The sequence below is a fragment of the Lontra canadensis genome, unplaced genomic scaffold (assembly GCF_010015895.1).
Source record: "Lontra canadensis isolate GAN:19392208 unplaced genomic scaffold, GSC_riverotter_1.0 scaffold54, whole genome shotgun sequence".
NCBI classification, from domain to species: domain Eukaryota; kingdom Metazoa; phylum Chordata; class Mammalia; order Carnivora; family Mustelidae; genus Lontra; species Lontra canadensis.
The window spans coordinates 5,145,709-5,151,767 of record NW_022631048.1 but is presented as its reverse complement, the minus strand read 5'-3'; the positions used below and the strand labels follow the sequence as shown (position 1 = coordinate 5,151,767).

General features: G+C 39.6%; 1 pseudogene; it reads left to right on the top strand.

Annotated features, from left to right (window-relative positions):
- The first annotated feature begins 297 nt into the window (after window positions 1–297).
- LOC116877866 lies at window positions 298–765 on the top strand (annotated as a pseudogene).
- Window positions 766–6,059: the final 5,294 nt, after the last annotated feature.

Sequence of the window (6,059 nt, the reverse complement as noted above, 5' to 3'; positions counted from 1 at the left end):
AGCATTACTGAACTTGTAAGATGTACCAGACCCTGAGCCGGAGGGCCAGTGTGTAGAGGTGGGCTCCTTGAAAACTTATGCCTGAAGTTTAAAGGGATGGTCACTTACATGACTATGACACATACAGGGTGCTGAGTGGAGACACCAAGGGGTCAAGGGGCGTAAATCATGACTGGGAGGTAGAGGAAGGAGTCATGGAAATACATATCACCTAACACGAGTCCCAGGCACTTTCTAGTCTTCATCACACGTACTCATCTGATGACTTTAAAATATGCACCACTCAGGGTCCAAACCATGGCAGAGAAGCTCCAAAGAGTGCGAAGGTTGCTCCTGGACAGTTGTATTGCAGAAACTGAAATCCGGGGGTGATGTAACCACAGGACGGTGATCCACTCTAAAGCACGGATTATTACAGAAGCTGGGCGGATAGTGATTGCTTAAGGTAACCTCCTAGAAAAACAGGTGCTAGTCCTCAAGGCTAACCATGAAAATAGGAGATAATGTTATCAAATCAAAAGCATATTCGGGCAGAAACGTAATATTGACAGGTGCTTGCATCATTGGGGTTTGGTGCAATCTGAATGTGTCTGAAGTCATCCCTGAGAATACAGAGTGATCTGTGGGGCTGACTGCCTTTGTGGGGTGCAGACTGAGTGACCACAGCCCCAGATACTACGGCTGAATTTCCTGATGAAAACCTTGCTGAACTACCACCACCTAAAGAAGACTATGAAAAGAAGGTCAACTCCAGTTAGGAACTAAAAACAATATATGGGATCAAGATAACAGTTTGTCTTTGACCACTACCTTTTGAAAGGACCACAGTGTTCCTTCCCACCCACCCCACCCACCCCCGGCCCAAAGTATTTTTATTAGGGATTCCTGCCACCATATTAACATATAAAACAATCTGGATGTTGACATAGAAATGCAGATTTTACTATACAAAGATAAGACTCCAATCACAGGTAACATGGCCCCCATTTCTCTAGTATTTCAATGAAATCACCTTTTGAGGGCACCTGGGTGGCTCAGTGGATTAAAGCCTCTGCCTTCAGCTCAGGTCATGATCCCAGGGTCCTGGGATCGAGCCCCACATGAGGCTCTCTGTGGGAGGGAGCCTGCTTCTCCCCTTTCACTCTGCCTGCCTCTCTGCCTACTTGTGATCTCTCTCTGTCAAATAAATAAATAAAATCTTAAAAAAAAAAAAGAAATCACCTTTTGAATTCTTCCCAGAGTTGTCTTTATAAATATTAGACAAACCACAAAATATATTCCAAATATATTAACATTTTACAGTATGTTCCAACCCCAGACAGAAATACACGATACTTTACCCACATTTTTTCCCAAGATCCAACTTGCATTAGCACTAAAGACAAGACTGTGTGTGTGTGTATATATTCGCCATATATATGTGTATATAAAACCACAAATGTACACATGGTTGTTTTCATGGAAAATTGAAACATTTGAGACTGTGGGTTTTATCTCATGATATCTGAGAGGGAACAGGAATAATAACATGTCACAAACTCCTCAAACTGGGGAAAAATAAACACAACTATGTATGAAGAGCATATCAGTTGTGTGTATACGAATATACACATATATAAAGATTCATATATAAACACAGCTATAGCGATAATACGGTATATACACATACACACTTGTTCTGAATTCTGTATCTCACTATATTATATACTCTCCATCTTTGGAAGCACTTTTCTCCTCTTTTGATCCAGGCAGCTGGAGACTCTCTCCTAACAAAACTGAGTGGGTATTTCTAAAATGCTGATTCTATTCTGAATGCCACAAAATGGCATCTCAGGATCCCAGTTTTATGTTTGGTGGCTATTGCTTAAATTCAGTAGACCCTATTCTTTTAACTTCTTCGCTTAAAAACATTTCTATTCATTAATGATGTTTCTGCCTAAAAGAGATGTTAGCTGGAAATGCTAAAATATATTGATTACTCCCCAGTATACATCTGCATGGTTGGATTATGGGTAGTATTTATCCCATCAGTATTTTTCAGTGTTTTATGATGGGCAATATATTACATACTTCCATAATTTAAAAAAATATTACTTTAAACTTAACAGTTCACAGAATAACACATGTTGACTTTATTTTGTAAAATTGAGTCAGAGGAAGGTAATGGATTTCACTGTAACTGTCCTCTATAATTTATATAAAATACCTTATTTTCCTATATCCTTGCTTCTTTTCTGAGAATTTACAGGTTTAGTTTATTTTTCTTTTTCATATAAAATATTGGCCATGGATTTTAGTTGTATAAAGGACTCCCCATGATAAGAAAGGGTATATTGTTACGTATTTATATTCTAGCAAATATTGTACTAAATAAAAATGCTAATGGCAGGACTTTTAGTGAACACAATTTTAATCAATTTTTCTATTTGTGTTAACTTTCCCAAAGTAGATCTTTTCATTTTTATTGCATACTATCTACATTAAAGCTGATGTGTTTATTTCCTCCTATTTTTTAAGATTTTTTTTTTAATTTATTTATTTGACAGAGATCACAAGTAGGCAGACAGGCAGGCAGAGAGAGAGAGGAGAAAGCAGGCTCCCCACTGAGCAAAGAGCCCAATATGGGGCTCGATCCCAGGACCCTGGGATCATGACCTGAACCGAAGGCAGAGGCTTTATTAACCCACTGAGCCACCTAAGTGCCCCTATTTTCTCCTTTTGTGGTTTTGGAGCAGTTTAAAATTTCAGGTGAAATTTCAGCAGCTGTTGAATTAATTTGACTTCATTTTGTTTCCAAGAAAAAATTTTTATTTTCATTTTAGTAAAACAGAAATAATTAGGGAAAGATGTATTCAGTAGCATAGAAATCAGTAAGAATCATCGCTGATGAAAATGACAAGTAAATGATCATTAAATGGTCCTGGTTTCTGAGGACAATAAAACTAAAAGAAATTTTGATATATTTATAAACTTATGAGATGATTTTGGTACACTGCTAGAGACTCTCAATGTTGTTATAATTTATTTAATTACAGAATGGCAACATCTTTAAGATTTTATTATAACTAAGTTTTTTTTTTCAAGATTTTATTTATTTATTTGACAGACAGAGATCACAAGTAGGTAGAGAGGCAGGCAGAGAGGCGGGGAGGAGGCAGGTTTCCAGCTGAGCAGAGAGCCCGATGTGGGGCTTGATCCCAGGGCCCTGAGATCATGACCTGAGCCGAAGGCAAAGGCTTTAACCCACTGAGCCACCTAGGTGCCCCTATAACTAAGTTTTAATAATTCAAGTGTGTACATTTGATGGAATATTTTAACTTTTGAATCAATAGCTATTAATACTAAGACATTAAATACTAAAACATTTTCACTTGAAATAAATAAATAAATGAAATAAAGTAAAATAAGCACCGCTGAACTGTACCTATTAGAACCAGAACTTGCAAGAAAAACAGGCAAGATGACTGTGGGCTTCATTGTCATGGTAAGGGCACCATCAGACAAGCACACCAAGGGTCTTTGGACTCTCCTAACTTTGATTTACTGTTTACCATTAGGGCGTTTTACTACCTTTTTAAGGGCAGAAATTAACGTATAGAAAACTAAGCTGCAGGGCGCCTGGGTGGTTCAGTGGGTTGAGCCACTGCCTTCAGCTAGGGTCGTGATCGAGCCCCGCATAGGGCTCTCTGCTCAGCGGGGAGCCTGCTTCCCTTCCTCTCTCTCTGCCTGCCTCTCTGCCAGCTTGTGATCTCTCTCTGTCAAGTAAATAAATAAAAATCTTTATTAAAAAAAAAAGAAAAAGAAAACTAAGCTGCAAGCTTTGTTATATAGCAGAGATGCAAAAAATTTTTTTTCTCTAATGGCAATGTAAATCCTATAAAAATACAAATGACCTCTGTTAGGGTGAGAACCTTAGTCAAGGATTTACAATTTAGCAACCCAAGCCAATTTAACACTCTCAACCCATGAGTTTCTATCTCCCCCCTGCTTCATTGGCTATATACACACCAGTTGCCTGCATTCTCCTTCAAAGAAGCTTCATATCCGACCAGTTCCTTCATTAATAGAACCCTGACATGTATATACCATGTACTGGCATGTATTGTTATGTATGTGAATTACATTTCCTATTCCATTTTGAACATTATGCTGATGCCTCCCTCCTGGTTCTGTATCTCCACTGAGAAGACTGTTCTGCTGAGTTTGACTTCCTGTAATTTATGTAAACTTCTTTCAAAATAGAAAATTAAAACTTTGTGATGCTTTCTTCCCAGTCTGCTATCTCTTCTGTGTGCCCTCTGCCTGGTCCTAGGTGATGGGTGGCTGCTTGGCATGAGAAGGTAACAGGACGAGGGCTGGCCTGCCAGGCTGTTTCCCTGAATACATAAGGGCACACAAAGGTTCTGAAAAAGTATCAAGATGAAGAAAACTCTACTACAACAATATTCCAGTAGCATATCTGTATTTTTGTAGGAGAAATAGAATGGTTTGGAGATAAAGAGTTAGTCAATAATCATAGATTAAATAATCACTTTTAAAAACAGAACCATGGGGCACCTGGGTGGCTCGGTCATTAATCGGCTGCCTTCGGCTCAGGTCATGATCCCAGGATCCTGGGATCAAGTCCCCCATCGGGCTCCCTGCTCAGAGGGAAGCCTGCTTCTCCCTCTCCCACTCCCCCTGCTGTGTTCCCTCTCTCACTGTGTCTTTCTCTCTGTCAAATAAATAAATAAAAGCTTAAAAAAAAAAAAAACCCAGAACAGTGAGGGTAGCTTTGCTACCCCATAGATTAGCTTTGCAAAACTGACCCTATAGTTCCTTAAGGAAAAAAAAAAAAAAAAACTTCCCACTAGATATGAACAGATCACAATTCCACAGTATGCCTCCTCTTTATATTTTTATTGTTTATTTTTCTTTTTTTTAAAGATTTTATTTATTTATTTGTCAGAGAGAGAGAGAGAGAGAGGGAGAACACAAGCAGGCAAAGCGGCAGACAGAGGCAGAGAGAGAAGCAGGCTCCCCACTGAGCAAGGAGCCCAATGCGGGACTCGATCCCAGGACCCTGGGATCATGACCTGAGCCAAAGGCAGCGGCTTAACCAACTGAGCCACCCAGGCGTCCCTATTGTTTATTTTTATTTTTTAAAGTTTATTTTAATTCCAGTATAGTTAACATAGAGTGCTCTATTATTTTCAGGGGCACAATACAATGATTTAACAACAGAGTAACTTGAGAATTCTCTATATCACTCAGTGCTCATCATGATAAGTCTACTCTTTAATTGGGGCACCTGGGTGGCTCAGCTGGTTAAGTGACTGCCTTTGGCTCAGGTCTTGATCTTGGAGTCCCGGGACCGAGTCATGTGTCAGGCTCCCTGCTCGGCGGGGAGTCTGCTTCTCTCTCTGGCCTCTCATGCTCTCTCTCTCTCTCTCTCTCCCAAATAAATAAATAAAATCTTTTTTAAAAATGTTAAAAAAAAAAAAAGTCTACTCTTTAATCCCCATCACCCATTCCACAGATTCCCCCCCAACCTACCTCCCCTCTGGTAACCATCAGTTTGTTCTCTCTAGTTACAAGCCTGTTTCTTGGTTCGTCTTCTCTTTTTTTCTTATGCTCATTTGCTTTGTTTCTTAAATTCCATTTATGAGTAAGATCATATGGTATTTCTATTTCTATGCCATATTTTGCTCAGCATTATACTCTCTAGTTCTATCCATGTTGTTACAAATGGCATGATTTCATTCTTTTTATGGCTGAATAATATTCCACTGTGTGTGTGTGTGTGTGTGTGTGTGTGTGTGTGTGTGTGTGTACACATACCACTTATTCTTTATCCATTTATTAATGGACACTTGTGCTGTTTCCATAATTTGGTTATTGTAAACAATGCTGCAGGGACACCTGGTGACTCAGCTGCCTTCAGCTCAGGTTATACCAGGGTCCTGGGATCGAACCCCATGTCAGGCTCCCTGATCAGCGGGGAGCCCACCTCTGCCACTCTCTCTACCTGCTGCTCCCCCTGCTTGTGCTCTCTTTCTCTCCCCACCTCTGTCAAATAA